This window comes from Onychostoma macrolepis, chromosome 05, assembly GCF_012432095.1.
Source record: "Onychostoma macrolepis isolate SWU-2019 chromosome 05, ASM1243209v1, whole genome shotgun sequence".
NCBI classification, from domain to species: Eukaryota; Metazoa; Chordata; class Actinopteri; order Cypriniformes; family Cyprinidae; genus Onychostoma; species Onychostoma macrolepis.
Window position 1 is genome coordinate 11,822,515 of NC_081159.1, and position 17,354 is coordinate 11,839,868.

Here is a 17,354-nt window from a genome sequence, read left to right on the forward strand (position 1 = left end):
TCTCTCTTTCTAAAGTAAAAAGCTGACCAAATAAAATAACTTTCAAAAAATTAACTGTTTTTTGTTCATGTACTTTTATACTTATTTGCTAATAGTTGGTGTCTATTCATAAGCTGAGGACAGATTTAGGAGGCTGATTCGGAATGCACCTCTGATTCCAGTTCTTATCTATTTTTGGAATGCGTTTCATCTGTTAAAACGGGACTCTACCACAACAGGGTCAAATCAAAGCACACACAAACACACACATATTCACTAAACAAGAACATCTTAGGTTATAATAACCTAACTCTAACAGTGAACTTTCAGCATTTTTCCAAAAATAAAAAATACAAATGAGGACATCCCCAAATGGAGGTTGTGTCAGATTTAGGTAACATCTGGGTACAAATTTGCCCCCAAAATACAGCTAAGCACTACAAACACCCTGAAGACAAGAGCTGATAGTTTCTTTTGCACTTTCAGGAGTCTGAAACTAAACTAAATTTTCAATTAATCTAATGGGGAAAGTCTGTCAGTTCCTTGTTTTGTCTTTCCAAAATTATTCTTTCCCTAAACTGAATCACGAGTGCCTAGCCTGTCTGACTTTAGCGACAGACTGATTTTCAAAGAGATTAGAATATGAACCCATAAACCCAAGAAAGCCAACATGTCTTCAAAAGTGCCAGTAGCAGTGTGTTCTTTGAACCAAACAGCTTCAGGAGCATCCAACATCCTTCTACCTCTTCTCTTTAGCAGAACTGTAGTGCAGTGAATACACTTCCACTTTTGTATGCATGCAGCCAGAGAACATAAAAGATGCCAACAGAAACTGTGGACTGTATCAATTTCTCTACCAGACTAAATAGGAGTTACACTGAGCCAGCCAATACTAAAAGGCTTTTGTGTGTGTCCAAGTGCAGTCCAACTTTCCAACTTTGACAACACTGCCATCTACAGGCTTCCAACATAGACAGTTTCAGTGAATGAGTGCATGAGCAGAAAAACACAATAAAACTAATTAATAAACAAATCAAGATTTTCCCCAAGCACAAACACCGTTAAATGCAAGTTTCCTTCCATATCAATCAAACCACCAACAGCCAAAATGGAAAGAAAAACATACATACCAAAAAACATCCATAACGTCCAATTATCTCACCATTTCCATCAGAGAAAAAAGACATGTGAAGCATGCATGAAAGCATTTGAGGGGAAACTACGTTCACTCCACGTGGTGCTGCAGAGCATACTCACCACTTCATTTAACAATGATCCAGCCCTTTCACTCCACAGGGTGTAAAGAGGGGACAGGCACACAGAGCGGGCAGTCCCTATCAACCACACACTCTTTCACTATCTGTCCCCTCATTCCTTTGACAGATGGATGTCTTTTTCTACTCATCTTGTTCTATTAGTTTTGTAACTAAATGAAACAATGTGCATTTTTTTCATTCTATCTTTCGTTCCCATCCTATCTCCTCACCTCTGTCCAAGGACAGACTGGAGCCAGTTATTTGTTTTGCTCTCCAGTGGAGCCAGGCAGACTGAGAGGCCCAGCGGCCGTTCTTCTCATGATAAAGAGCCTTGAGAGGGCTGGAGGCCAAGGGAGCTTCCCAGAGTTACAGCCACTGAATGCTGCAATACCATGCTTTATTTACCAAAATGCATATCAAATTATACTGCAGGATTAAAATTAAATTGTTTGTTTCTTTGTGTCAGACAACTGACCTTCTTAAAAAAAAAAAAAAAACAAGCTTTTGTCAACCTTGTGAAGGATTAAAAATGTTTAGTAGTGTTCACACTTGCAAATCCACTGACACTGATGACTGACACAAGGTTTTTGGTTTCCTCAGCCAAAGAGTTTTCAAAGTCAACCAAGGGACCAGAGGACCGTTTACAGGAATGAAGTATTTCTGATGAGTATGATCTTCTGCTTTTATATGGATTGATTAGGCTGTTACTTTAAATTAGTTTACACATTTTATATTTTAATGTCTTTACTATCATATAATATATTTTTAATATTTAATACACATTTAAAATATTTATTTACTGCTACAAATAATAGAAACATTAATATATTTGAGTTAATTCAGTAATTTTAGTAATTTATTAACATTTATTTTATTAAAATAATCTAATTATAACATTTTAAATTTATTATATACATTGACATTTAGTTATAGATAAACAATTTTGAATACAAAAATAGATTTTATTCAGAAAAAAGTATTTTAATTAAAATAAATATTAAAAATATAAAACATTAATATAATATAAAATTAATTATAATTTTAGTTATTAATATCTTAATGTTTTTACTTATTGTTTTATACACACACACTCTTATATTATATTCATTACACAAGATATATAAAAAGAGTTCACGACAAAAAAAAGAAAATTCATTCAAAAGATGCTTACAATTCCCACCTACATGCTAAATCCAAAGACTTACTGTTTACAAGACAAGTAAAAAATAAAAAAAGAGAAAAAAGAAAGAAAGAAAAGAATTCATTGGAAACCCAGAGGGTGCTCCTTGTTGACAGACACTACAGGAATGTTTTAGACAGCATTTACAAAGCAGCAGGAGAAATTCCAACGCTAAACACACCTTGCCAGCCTTAATTAGAGCTGCGTTTAAAGGCTAAAGGGTTTTGTTTGGCTTAACCACTTGAGCTGGCTAGGCTATAATGGTGCTAATGAGAAAGGGCCCATTCCGGGGAGCTGGGAAGGGAGGGGGTAGATTAGGCTGGGAAATGCATGGAATGGGCAAACCTTGGCATCCAACGGACACAAACCCTCTAAAAAAGCAATTACCAGCAGAATGAACTGGTACAACATACACAAAATCAGAGGCACATTTCATCAGAAGTGTCATCCATCACCGGAGCTTTTTCACAGTGATTTCTGGTCTCTAAGGAATTACCCACATCAGAACCGTTGGCTTTAGCACAAGCGTACCACCAGGTTGTGTCAGAAAGTGCATTGAAAATCAATTTTTTCTCTGCTCCCCACGCTACGGGTCCCTATGATCCAGAAGCCACATCCACAGCTGTCGCCCTGCCCCGAAATCAGCACAACAAAGACCCAGAGCATCCCCTGTGAAAGTTTGGGAAATCATTCATCCGCTATGCTTTCAATCGAGTGAGCAACCGTAAAGCAGGCAACAATACGTTTCAGGGAGGTACTCAGATACGCTTTGTGAAACTCACTCTAATAGACGCCAATGGCAGACACAGGTGAAGGAAAGCAACAACTGGCTCAATCTCAGCTTCCAGATTGAAAAAGAGATGTAATAACAACAAACGAACATTAATATGGCAAAGGATCTTGTTAGCGGCCCTATGAATTCATTTTCTAACCCTTATCCACTGTTTATGCATGGCCATCTGTTGAGCATTGACTGGACCAGCTGTCCAACACCAACATTTCAGTCTCTAAATAAGATAGAATCTCCACTATCCTGGTAGCCTTTTGTCTCTAGTTGTAGAGATGGTCCAGTGGGACTACTGAGGTGACGTCATGGCCAAGGCTAGCTTTCTTCGGCCATTCTTGCTGATACTGAGTGGACCAATAAGGCGTGAGCTTATCAGAGGGAACAGAGATGCTCTTTAAAGTCCTCAGATACGCAAAGAGGACATATTCCCATAGCTAAACAATAAGCCGTATAATGTTATCTGAGAATGAAAGACCTGAGGGGAGCTTGGTGGGAACATAAATTTGATTAAGTAGAAACCTTGACAATTTAGACAAAAACTTTCAGCCAAAAAAAGTCTTAGGTTAAAAATAAGAAAACAAAACGAGAAACCAATCCATAGCTATTTGTTGTCAAAATATTTTGGTTGCTTACTGGCAGCAAGTGTGGGAGAGAGAGAGATAATGGTGTTGTCACAGTGAAGTGATTTGTCTCACCACACAGACAAGGAAGAGAAACTGTGAGGATCCCATCTGGGTTAGACACTGGTAGACGAAGCCAGTTTGAGGAATGCCCCACATTTATGCCATGTAACTGCCATCCATCACACACACACACTTTTCCACCCATCCCATTCTCCCCATGGGATCTGTCGGACTGTCAGAGCACTAAAGCATGCTCTGTAAAACTTCTCATGACTAGAACGAATGCAGTAGACACAATCAGGCAGTAGAAATTTTAATTGCTTCCTGTATAACAACTGAGGCAGGAATAGACTGAACAATAGTGAGAGGGGGGTGCATGAATATTTAGACGGGGCTTTGACTTGATTCCCATAAAGATAGATTTAAAAACCTGTTGTAAAAAAAATGTATATATCATCACTCTGGTGAATAAAAGGTACATTTTTGCTTGTATAGTTAATGTTTGAAAGTTTGAGGCCAGTTTTTGGTTTTAAAGAATTCAAATAAATGCTGCTCTTTTGAACTATTTAAATAAATCTGCAAAAAAAGAAAGTAATTGTTTCCACAAAAAAGATTGAAAATTGTTTTCTACATTGATAATAAGAAATGTTTCTTGAGCACCAAATGCAGCTGCCGAAAATTCAGCTTTTCCATCAAAGGAATAAATCGTAATGCTATTTCACAATGTTACTGTTTTAATGCATTTTAAACCAAATAAATCAGCCTTGATGAGACTTTTCAAAAAACATTAAAATAATAATAATAATAATAATAATAATACTACACACATATACATATACAGTGAGGAAAATAAGTATTTGAACACCCTGCTATTTTGCAAGTTCTCCCACTTAGAAATCATGGAGGGGTCTGAAATTGTCATCGTAGGTGCATGTCCACTGTGCGAGACATAATCTAAAAAAAAAACAAATACAGAAATCACAATGTATGATTTTTTAACTATTTATTTGTATGATACAGCTGCAAATAAGTATTTGAACACCTGAGAAAATCAATGTTAATATTTGGTACAGTAGCCTTTGTTTGCAATTACAGAGGTCAAACGTTTCCTGTAGTTTTTCACCAGGTTTGCACACACTGCAGGAGGGATTTTGGCCCACTCCTCCACACAGATCTTCTCTAGATCAGTCAGGTTTCTGGCCTGTCGCTGAGAAACACGGAGTTTGAGCTCCCTCCAAAGATTCTCTATTGGGTTTAGGTCTGGAGACTGGCTAGGCCACGCCAGAACCTTGATATGCTTCTTACAGAGCCACTCCTTGGTTATCCTGGCTGTGTGCTTGGTCATTGTCATGTTGGAAGACCCAGCCTCGACCCATCTTCAATGCTCTAACTGAGGGAAGGAGGTTGTTCCCCAAAATCTCGCAATACATGGCCCCGGTCATCCTCTCCTTAATACAGTGCAGTCGCCCTGTCCCATGTGCAGAAAAACACCCCAAAGCATGATGCTACCACCCCATGCTTCACAGTAGGGATGGTGTTCTTGGGACGGTACTCCTCATTCTTCTTCCTCCAAACATGTTTAGTGGAATTATGACCAAAAAGTTCTATTTTGGTCTCATCTGACCACATGACTTTTTCCCATGACTCCTCTGGATCATCCAAATGGTCATTGGCAAACTTAAGTCGGGCCTGGACATGTGCTGGTTTAAGCAGGGGAACCTTCCGTGCCATGCATGATTTCAAACCATGACGTCTTAGTGTATTACCAACAGTAACCTTGGAAGCGGTGGTCCCAGCTCTTTTCAGGTCATTGACCAGCTCCTCCCGTGTAGTTCTGGGCTGATTTCTCACCTTTCTTAGGATCATTGAGACCCCACGAGGTGAGATCTTGCATGGAGCCCCAGTCCGAGGGAGATTGACAGTCATGTTTAGCTTCTTCCATTTTCTAATGATTGCTCCAACAGTGGACCTTTTTCACCAAGCTGCTTGGCAATTTCCCGTAGCCCTTTCCAGCCTTGTGGAGGTGTACAATTTTGTCTCTAGTGTCTTTGGACAGCTCTTTGGTCTTGGCCATGTTAGTAGTTGGATTCTTACTGATTGTATGGGGTGGACAGGTGTCTTTATGCAGCTAATGACCTCAAACAGGTGCATCTAATTTAGGATAATAAATGGAGTGGAGGTGGACATTTTAAAGGCAGACTAACAGGTCTTTGAGGGTCAGAATTCTAGCTGATAGACAGGTGTTCAAATACTTATTTGCAGCTGTATCATACAAATAAATACTTAAAAAAAATCATACATTGTGATTTCTGGATTTTTTTTTTTAAGATTATGTCTCTCACAGTGGACATGCACCTACGATGACAATTTCAGACCCCTCCATGATTTCTAAGTGGGAGAACTTGCAAAATAGCAGGGTGTTCAAATACTTATTTTCCTCACTGTATATACACATATACATATACATATACATATATATATAAAAAAATCAACCCCATTCTTTTGTACATTAATAGTAACCCATATTCTTATCAAATGAGATTTTTAAAGACGACATGAAAAGAAGCTGTTTAGACTACAAAACAAATGAATGAAATGGTTAGCCAAGGACAGTAAAATAATAATTTACCAGATTAACACCTTGTGTGTGTGGTATTTTCCCTAGTTCTTTTGAAAGAGACATGCAAATGGACCCTTCTGACTGCCTAAACTGAAATGTATAATGAGTGTTGTGGTTGACTACGTGTCAGCAGCATCTACAAAACCAATGACAAATCCAGACTGTTCTCAAAAGGCCTCTGTGTGAGGACTCACACACAAGCAACCAAAGTAAATCATAAACAAGCCTCTAATTGAACACCACGGAAAGGAAACATTCAATAAGTTGAGGCCAAAAGGTCCTTTCTTCATAAAACAACAATCGATGGAATGTGTTAAAATGGCATGTGTTTACAAATCGCCGTATTCATGCATGTCCAAAATCACTAGCTCATTCAGGGGAAAAAAAAAAAAGAAGTCCTTTCCTACAAAATGTCCTTTCAAACACACTCAAAAAAAAAAAAAAAAAAGTTAAGTCAGGAGATACAAATTAAAATCTGTACCTAATGAGATAGTTCCCTCAAGTTGTTCCAAACCTGACTTTCTTGACTGTATGACCTTTCTTTTGAGTAACAAAAGACAATAAAAAATGTTGAGAACCAAACAGTTTTGGTTACCATTGACTTTCATTGTATGGACAAAAACAAACAAACAACGGAAGTCAATGAGAACCGAAACTGTTTGGTTCCCAACATTCTTCACAATATCTTCTTTTGTGTTCCACAGCAGAAAGCCATACAGGTTTGGAACGACATGATGATAGAATTTCAGTTTTTGGCTAAACAGACCCTTTAAACAAAACAAGGATGACAGTGAGAAGAAACAAACCAAACATCACCTGCTGTTGAGTGGTGAGAAGGCCCACAGTTCTGCTTACGTTCTCCAAATGAAACATGCAGCAAGAAACCCTTTAACAGATGACAAGCATTGCCTGAAGAAAGAGAAAGAGATACTGAGATCAATAGGGTGATGTCAACTTATCCTTTGACGTTTACAGAATGAAGAAAAAACACAACAAACACAGCCATAAGGAATGTATAAACATGCATGAATGAAGCAGCAGCTGTTGCTCTGCTGTAGTCACCATCCATGACATCTGACAACCTACGAATTTAACCATCCCCTACAGCTAAAGCTGATTTTGCACATGGACATGATGATGCCTGTATAATGTATTTAATGTTCAGACATGTTATTAGAGCTGAACAGTGCTGACAGCTGTGACTAGCATCTAATTTAATGAAAGACATGAGAGCAAACTAAACAACTTGTATAACAAATCTTTAAGTATATGTAAGTGTAAGAGCTTTCAGCAAAGCTATAGAATACACAGCGATTAAAGATCATTTTATTAGTAGGCTACTCTCTACATGCCAGTCCTCTCCATTAAGTATTATTTTTCAAAATCACATGTCTCAGAGATTTACAATTTAGGAAAATTGCTTCAGATTTCTTAAAAGTAACACCAGAAACAGTTGGACAACTTCAGCTGAGCTCCGTGGGACCATTAGCTCTTCATGACTGATATTGTGTTTTTGTTTATGGTGTGAGGGGTCAAAGGGTCATAAGGTTATGAAAATACTAGCACACCCTCTTGCAGATAATGCACTGTATTGTGTGGAGGTCACGGGAGCTCTGCTCTCCGCAGGAAGTTGAGAGCTGTGATAAGTGAGCTCTGGAGGAGAACAGACAGTGGCATTGTGACCCTTTTAGGTCACTGTACACTCACATCAAAGCAGGAATCCCACATCCAACCCATCCCTGTAATTACAAGAGCTCTGAGAACAGGAGGAACTCATGAGGAAATTTATAATATGAAGATGTGCCTTAAAATTATAAAAATGTGTGCAAATCCGATCTTGCTGAATCTTACTATTAGATGCATTCAGTATCATCTCATTAATCTGAACCATTCATTAGCTGTTAAACACATTTCAGTATTTCTACTTAAAAATTACACATTTAAAGGGATAGTTCACCCAAAAATGAACATTCTGTCATTAATTACTCACCCTCATGTTGTTCCAAACCCGCAATGCCTTTGTTCATCTTCAGAATGCAACAGAAACTTTCAAGGCCCAGAAAGGTAGTAAGGACATCATTAAAATAGTCTGTGACATCAGTGGTTCAACTGTAATGTTATGAAGCTACGAGAATACTTTTGGTGTGCAAAGAAAACAAAAACTATGACCTTATTCAACAAATTTTTATTTTCCGTGTCAATCTTTGACGCTCGTTACATCAGCACCACGCATAATGACCATAACAATGTCCGTACTACCTTTCTGGGCCTTGAACATTTCAGTTGCGTTGCTGTCTATGGAGGGTCAGAAAGCTCTCAGATTTCATCAAAAATATCTTAATTTGTGTTCCGAAGATGAACGAAGGTCTTACAGGTAAACATAAATAATCTACTAAAATGTGTTGGAGAGTTTCAAATGCACAAAATGTGTCTTGAATAAGACTTTGCAGATGCAACCATATCATAACTTTTTCTCACAATGTTATATAATGTTATATATATTTTTTATTATTATTTTTAGTGCTGTCAAACAATTAATCTCGATTAATCGCATCCAAAATACTTGTTTTTTTGTACATAATATATGCATGTGTACTGTGTATATTTATGTATATGAATTCACACACACAGTATATATTTTGAAAATATTTACATGTATATGCTTTTATATTCTTATATATATATATATATATATATATATATATAAATACTTATATTATTGCAGATTATATATTTTTCTTAAATATTTACATGCATGTGTTAAATAAATACTTCAAAATTTTCGTTCATTTTCCTCCAAAGCGCTGAACAGTGGGCACCCGGAGAGCAGTCAGATGCTTTTTCTGGTCTACAAGCTGCTTGTGTCTATTAGACATGACACCCCAAGTGGACTGATCTTACAGAACACAACTTGGTTCATGACCCTGACGCCAGAGGAATTCCTGGGAATGAGCTCAGTAATTGTGAGCATGGCTTAACGAATCAATGAGCACTGATCAAATTAGGAGAAGCATTGTCTATCGACCACAAAGCTGACTCCAGGGACCCTCCTCTCGCTGTGGACATGCAGGGGAGCCTGTAAATAGAGCCCAGGAGTTCTGTCACGTAGCCACACAAACACGTAATGTTTGGGTTTGGAGCAGCAGTCAGAGGGACTTGCACGTAATCTGGCATTACTGAGAAAGAGAGAGAGAATGAGGGGTATTTAGAAATAAATAAGGATCAGAATTTAAGAATCCTGCATCTTATCCTTAAGGTTGTTTTAATGGGGTTTACGGGCGGATTACTAAACTGTTCAAAAGAAGGATGGAGATTTGTGAATCTTATAAAGAAGAACTGAAAAAACTAAAAGGTAAACACTTGAATGCAAAATGTACGCATTCAAAGCTAATGAATCCTTTTAAATATGACCAGTTCTCTGTTGCTAAGAGGCTTTGCCAGATCAAGACAGTATTAATCTTCCTTTCAGGGAGAGATCTGTCACTGTACAGCATACTCGTCTGCCAAGGCCTGAGGTTAAGGAATTTTTAATCAAGTCATCACACCACAAACCCCTGGAAGAGTTTTACACAGTACAAGCACTCTCACACAAGACATTTACACACAACAGTGCATTTGATCCCCAAAAAAATAAATAAATCAAGCAGCTTTGCCTCAAAAGGCAAACATGGTGATTATAATAACTAAATATGCTGAAAGTGTTTTTCAATGTGTCTTTTGTATTTTATTTTTTTTACTATGGTAACTAAAGCAGCAATACAAATGTGTCTTTGATAAATCTGTGAAAAGTTAGAGTTAGAATGCATTATAGAACGCATGTTGTAGGCTCAAGTTATCCCTTGAGATTATTGTACGAAAGCAATATCCTTATTTGCATCCACTTACATTCATGCACGAACTTTCTCTGCAATGTCACGATTCAAGTCATGCTTGGACTCGAACTTGGAATCAGCACTTCACTGTGCCGTCAAGCACTTGGAGCCAAACTACAAAAACTTGGTCACTGACAACATCAGGTGCCTCATTAGCATGAGGGGATATTAACAAGTGAGCCAATTTAACTAATATAAAATGTTAGGTTGTGTGTACGCAGAATTTACAAGAGGCGTGTGAGATATGCTCTCATCCCTTAATGTAGTTCAATTGATAAAAAAAGTTGAGAAGCTGTAATCTACATTCACCTGTAAACACACTCATTGTAGCTCATATTTTACTTTGTACGAATCAGTGGCAAATTCATATGAATTTGTATGAACCCATATGTTGTTGTACAGACATTCTTCTGGAATACTTGAATTCATAAACCACCAATTCATCAAAAGACACATGAGATCCGGCAGGTAACTTATGACCGCCAACTGCCCCCAGGTTTTATTTACCTGCATTTTCATATACATAACCTCAAACTCTCTCACTACAAACTTCAGGCATCATCAGCGACAACAATTTACACATAGAAGGTTTATTAATATTCTGACAATCTGAATATTATGTCCGACAGATAATTCAATATGTCGAGCATTTCTATTTAATAAGCTAAAAAGGTCAAGTTGATGTGCAGGTGGCCTGTTCATTTCAATAAACAAAGTAGGTGGTGAGATCCTGCTCTGTCGTTTAAACAAATGCACCAAAACTCTGTGATTTTTCTGTCAGAAAACTAACTCGTTTGATTTTTCTCAAAAGCATGAAGGGTGGATGAAAAGACACATTATAAGGTTGAATCCAGATGGAAATTTGGTTACCTAGGTGAACCTGCCCCTATTAGTGAAAACAGAAACCCGAGAAGACGATTATGAACTGGGCTTTGCTTTAGCTCAGCATTGAGCTCAGAGAAGCTAAGAACGGAATCCCACACAGACAGAGATAGCCAGGTCGTTTCTGATTAATCTCAAGCAGAAATATGAAGTTAGCAAATTCGGTTTTTAGATAAATTGGGGAGGGGAGCGAGTCAGATGAGGCTGATGTCAGATGTGGTGTTTAATCACATGTTAGAGTATTCATACATGTGTTATCAACAGAAGCATGTCTGAACATAAAGAGCAAGCCTGTGGCTGCAGGCTTGTACTAGTTAAGATAAGATCATTGAGAAATCAAGTCAATTGCTTAATGTTTAGCAATTAACAGGATGTTCACAACAAACATTTGTTGAACATCAACAGGAAGAAAATTAACATTAAAGGGATTTGGAACAACATGAGGTAAATAAAGAATTTATTTGGGGTGAACTGTCCCTTTAACTATTAAGTTAGCCGAATATCTACAGGCTTATTTTGGAGGGAGGAAAGCAGCCAACAGCTGCATACAAAAAGCATGGCTTAGAGGAAAAGGACAGTCTGATTTAAACTTAAAAAGCATCTACTGATTACATAGAAAAAGAAAGACAGTTAAGCCTGTCAAACACTGGATAAAAAGAAATATGGTGCACCATGGCTAGGACAAAGACACAAATGCATTCATTTCAATGCAAAAGTTTACTTCAAAATGGTGTTGAAATGTGCAAAAATTGAACCTTTTGGGTTACAACAGCTTGGCAATGGAGTAGTACCCTCAAAGAGACACCTTTGTACTTTTTAACCCCTAAAAGGTGCATACAAGTATCCCTAGAGGTATGATTTTTGTACACTTTTATAAAGTTTTTCTGAAAAATACACAATCTTCCAGCATAATATGGTGAAGTCGTTATGTACATTATGTAGGCTAATCAATGATTTGGGACAAATAGAATGAAATTTAATACAAAACTATGTGTGGAGTGGCAAGATTTTGAACAGCCTCCGGAGTCTCTTGGTGTGCTCTCATCAACATGCTTCCCATCTGGTGTGCAAACTCCTTTAGAGTGGCAGAGTATTAGGTCACTATTAATAAACTCATTAAGAAATGTTAATTATGGCATGGTGTGGGTCACTTTCAGCTTGCATATTTACCATGTTGAAATGACATGACCTGCCTTGTTTCACTCAACGTTAGAGAGAATCCTCATGCTCACTGGCTGCCAAATTTGTAGATAGGTACATGTTTAAGTAGTTCATAGTGTAGTGTTTCTTGGTGTTTCTTGGAAATGCAATGAGTAAAAATTGACAATGGAACACTTACCGTGCTTTACCAGTGGAGAAGACGGGAGAATCAGTAAAAAATTTTTTTTTTAAAAATCAGTGGCCAAAGGAGCAGAAAAGCTTTTAAGCCAGAAGACAGAGACCGCAAAAAAAAAAAAAAAAAAAAAAAAAAAAAAAATATTGCAAACATTGGTACACCACATATAAGATTTAATGACAGAAAAAAGTCTGAATAGTGATGCCCAAGTTGTTTCTTTTTTTGTTGGACCAATGAGGTAAAGAATCATTGTATAGACTGCTCTTTAAAACTTTAAATACATCTATTATGGTGATTCACGTTAATAGATGACAGTGCAGCTTCTAACAGCATTTGACACCTAAAGCACACAAAGAACAACGATGTTAACACTAATTAAAAACTACTGAAAGCATCTTTAATAATGCTTTATTATTAAATATTATTATTTAACATTATTTTAATGAAAGGAAAATTGAACTTAGTGGTTTTCTTCCTACAGTCTACACAAACACCAATCATTCAAAATAAGTTACTCAAAACTACCTGCTCTCGAATATTTTTTATATCATACGGGCCTAAAATGAGTTTTACTGCTTTCAGACAAGCCAGGCAGCATGTGAGCACTGGACAACTAAAGGTAGTGTGTAGGAGGACATCGGCCTAGCGGACACTGACTCAAGCAGTCTGACAGGCAGCAGTAGACACCTTCATCTGAAACCGGAGGAGATCAGTGATCAGTCAACCAAGCTCTCTGCAGGCTGTCAGTTTGCCACAACACATATAGTCAAATGTGGGAGGTTAAATAAATTAGAGATTACATATACACATTGCCTAAATAATGGCTTATTTGTTACTTTTTAAGCAAGGTCAATAATACTTGGAAAAACTCTTACTATTCCCATTCATATCAATGGCATTTTTCCAGCAGATAAAATTTGAATTCTGCCATCTTTGCTCAATGTCATCAAGAATACAAATCTACCAGCAGGGGCTAACCAGACCATGCTAACCATCCAAATCTTGACCTCTTGTTTGTAACCAATCAGGTCTTGCTAGCAAAGAAATCTAGATGTTTTTTGGAGTTTTTTTTTTTTTTTTTTTTGGCTTCTAGCTTACATGAGTGCCAATTGCTGATTGGATATCTGTTCATAGCACACACAGAGTTCAACAGGAAAAGACTAGCTACTTCATGGCTACACTCTTAGAAAAAAAGGTTCTTTGGGGTTCTATATAGAACCCTAGGGTTCTTTACTCAACTCCAAAGAACCCTTTACGCCAAAAAGGGTCTATATAAAGAGAAAGAACCCTTTTTGGCACAAAAGGGTTCTTTGGGCTGAACCATGCTTTATGTATGTTTACACATTAGGCTGTTTAAAATTATTATACTACATTATATTTGTGTTTTTATTTCCATTTTACATTGACGCACCTTTATTCTGAAGAAAATAAACTTAAAATTTACATCTACACTGAATCAACCTATTAATTTATACCAACAAACTGATATAAAAACAGGTATAAATACATGTGTACTAGCAGTGTATAGCAATCTGGACAGTTTTATCTATTTTTTTTAAAGGTAGTCTTGTATTTAATCAGCACACTAACATGGTTGCAAGTTCTTTAGTTAGCATGTCATGTAAGATGCCATGCAGCTCTTATTTACGAGCAACATACTCATATGGAGTTTCAGTGTTTCATTTAAAAAGGCTATTTTTAAAATAAAAATAATTTATTCATTCATAAAATGATCTTTGACATAAATGGCAAACAACCTGAATGTGTATGCGCTGATCAGTTTTGTCCCGTCTGCACAGCGCCGCATTTCAGTCGCGCGCCTCTCGCGAGTGATCACATAAAAGCGCGCGAGCGCCGCTGTTTAAACTTCAACGGTTCACGGTGCGCTGAATGCGCTCAGCGCTCGAGAGAACGACGATTACATTGGTAAGTGAGAATATTAATTAATTTTAACATATTTTAATTAATTTTACATAACCCCTTGTCATTTTTAGTTAGCAACCCGTTTATTTCAAGAAGCTAAAAGAAGAAAGGTGGTTTATCGCGTTGTCCAGGCCTGCGCAGTTCTCCGCCGGGAGGTTTGTCATTTTTAAACATGAATCCCTAAAGTATCTTGATAAAACTGTTGTGAATTGATCAATAATGCTGGCGAGAGTTCATGTTAGCCTAAAGTAATATTTTTTGCCCTTTAGATTGGACCTATACATATACAGGAAAAGATGGAACAAAGTTTCAGTCAAATCGCCGTCAGACTGCCGTTATAAACATGAATTCAAACCAAGAAGGACAAAGAGAGAAGCTGATGGGGATGTTTCCATTTTTTCTGTGGATAACTGTGAGTATTTGGTGTTTGCAGTTATAGTATAGTGAAATAAATATTTGTTTTGCTGAAGTAATTGTATATTATTCAAAACACACTGTATTTGGTTGTTGTAGATGTTCATCTATCCCATGAGAGAGCACTGTTAAAGTTTTAGCACCAGCTTATCAGAGAGCTGAAAAGTGAGAGTCAGAGGAAACGTTACCAACCTGCTGCAAAACAGCACAAAAGTTACATTTATTTTTCCTAACAGTTCCAACTGAAACTCAATCATCTAATCTCAAGTTACTGATATCTTTTTTTTCTATTTTCCACCTTTTATCATGCAAGTTCTTATTGATTGATAAATAAATAAATAAATATTTTGCACTGTCACTGCAGGTCTGGACTACTTGTTTGGTCATCTACATTCAGATGAAAACACCACACTTCAAGTAAGTTTTAATGTAATTGAGAAATTCTTTTCTTTTTCCTGTTGTACTGTATAGGTCTAATAAATGTTTCTCAGACTTGTATCCCCATTTTAGGATGTCAAGCCTACTCAACGCAAAGAGAGTTAACATCAAAATGGATGTGTCACTGACCAATAACAGAGATGCCAGAAGTATCTGTTTGCAGTCTACTTTTTGTTCGGTATGGAGCATCCAAAATCCATCATTCAGTTAATTTCAATCATTACTATTTAGCCCTTCCCAGTGCCAAAATTGTCCTGTGTCCTTTGTTTTTATTGTTTAAATGCTGATCTGAATGTAAAATTAATATTTAATGCTTATAAATAAATTTAAAAAAACAATACTATGGTTAGTCTTTTAGCTCCCTTTTCAGAAACATGTGGTTCACCATTTTTCATGGGTTACTGAACTGGGGAAAGTTGCAGCATACAAAAAAAAGTCAGACTACTTGATTTATAGGTTTTTAGGAGAATGTGGAGTAAATACTTGACATTTATTTAAGGTAAAGTGTAATGACCTGGTGGTGAGATGCAAAATAAGATTGTCATTAATATACTATTTGATGACAAACTTTTCACATTCTAATTTTACTTATGCATTTAATTTTTTTTAATTATTTTTGCAAGTTAACTATTTATTTGTGCAAGTTAACATTCAAATTTTTTTTTTGGTGGTGGTGGTGGTTTCTAGCAATCAACATATTTGTGACTGACATGTTGGATGGGTGAGTAAGGTGGAGGGGGTTGAAAAAACAATATTTCTAAAATGGAGAGTGCTATTTTAGGTTGACAGGTAAAAATATATATTTTTAAAAGGTATAAATAAATAAAGAAACATGGATTTGTGTTAATCCCTGTAACTGTTACACTATGAATTGCTGTGTTATATATTGCTTGTCATTGTAAATGCTAATAAAAGTGTCTTAAATGATCACACAACTCCTTGATGTCTTATGCTTATAGTTATTTCAGTTTTTCTAGTGATAAAGTAGCTATATGAGCTGTTCAAGTCTTAAAATGTAATTAAAATAAAACAAAAATTTAATCCCAAAAATGATCCCATGATGGGAACCCCTAAAGTGTTCTATATAGAACCTTTTTTCCTGGCTACAAAGAACCCTAAAGGGTTCTTTTGATTGAACCCTTAAAAAGGGTTCTATATAGAACCTTTTAGGGGTTCCAAATACGTAGCGCCTGATAGAACCTTTTAAGGTTCTATATAGAACCTTTTCTTCTAAGAGTGTAGCCTTAAACGGGTCCCAAAAGTTCTAAAAAAGGGCAGACTTCCATAAATGGAGGGCACTCAATTGAACAGTGCATGCACATAACATTCTTAGGATTTTTCACACCCAGGAATATTTGGCATTTGCCTTTCCTTAGTAGACCTACGTTCCTCAGGCCTGCCTGTTCCTGCCCCAAACCTTCAGCTCAGTATTCATCAACGCTACCCTTCACTGCATTCCATTGAATGCTGAACTTTAGAAGGCAGCATAGGGGAGATCAGGGGAGGGTTCGTTCCCTGATTATCTTTAACTCGCTTCAATCAGATCTTCAGTGAGAGACAGGAATCCTATTATAAAACACCTACGGCTAATGAACGACTCAGTGTCTTTCTTGCTCATGTCTACATAAGCTCGATCATGAACAGCCATCAAAACAACCAATTAGAGCAAGCCTCATCAAGCACAACATTTCTAAGAGTTCCCAGGGGGCAATCTTTCTAGTGCGGATTTGATGGCACAAAATGAAATTGACAATGTCATATGTGCTGTAAGGACTATAAAAGGAACCTGACAGAAATCGCACCAGTCTGGGTTTTCTGAGGTTGAAATAATGTTAATGCTAGAATAAATTATATGAATAACCCTAACCTAATCTGAACGCATTTTAAAACACTATGCATTTTACATGTGCCATCTTTGTAAATGCTTACAGAGAAAAGCTGGGCATCATACACCATACGACTGAAAATCACACACTACTTTTTAAGTTCATTGCAAGAAAATGCATGACAAATAAAGTTTAGTGTTTTAATATTGGTTCAAATA

The 17,354-nt window shown here is 36.9% G+C and overlaps 1 protein-coding gene and 1 long non-coding RNA gene across 8 annotated transcripts in view; one reads left to right on the top strand and one right to left on the bottom strand.

Annotated features, from left to right (window-relative positions):
• kank1a (KN motif and ankyrin repeat domains 1a) overlaps positions 1 to 17,354 on the bottom strand; it is a 62,214-nt gene that overhangs the window by 37,905 nt on the left and 6,955 nt on the right. For 3 of the 4 annotated variants that reach the window (XM_058775856.1, XM_058775854.1, XM_058775857.1), the window contains exon 2: positions 7,262 to 7,354. The exons of the other annotated variant lie outside the window; for it this stretch is intronic. The gene's annotated coding sequence lies outside the window, so the exon portion shown is untranslated. The remainder of the gene's footprint in view (positions 1 to 7,261; positions 7,355 to 17,354) is intronic. 4 annotated transcript variants of the gene reach the window in all.
• LOC131540700 (uncharacterized) lies at positions 14,080 to 16,711 on the top strand. 4 transcript variants are annotated; one of them, XR_009271339.1, is made up of 5 exons: positions 14,082 to 14,461; positions 14,530 to 14,613; positions 14,728 to 14,870; positions 15,237 to 15,289; positions 15,364 to 16,711. It is a non-coding gene; the product is annotated as an uncharacterized LOC131540700 (long non-coding RNA). The 4 variants fall into 4 exon arrangements; XR_009271341.1 differs by having other exon boundaries at positions 14,083 to 14,461; positions 15,383 to 16,711; XR_009271340.1 differs by having other exon boundaries at positions 14,080 to 14,461; positions 14,972 to 16,711.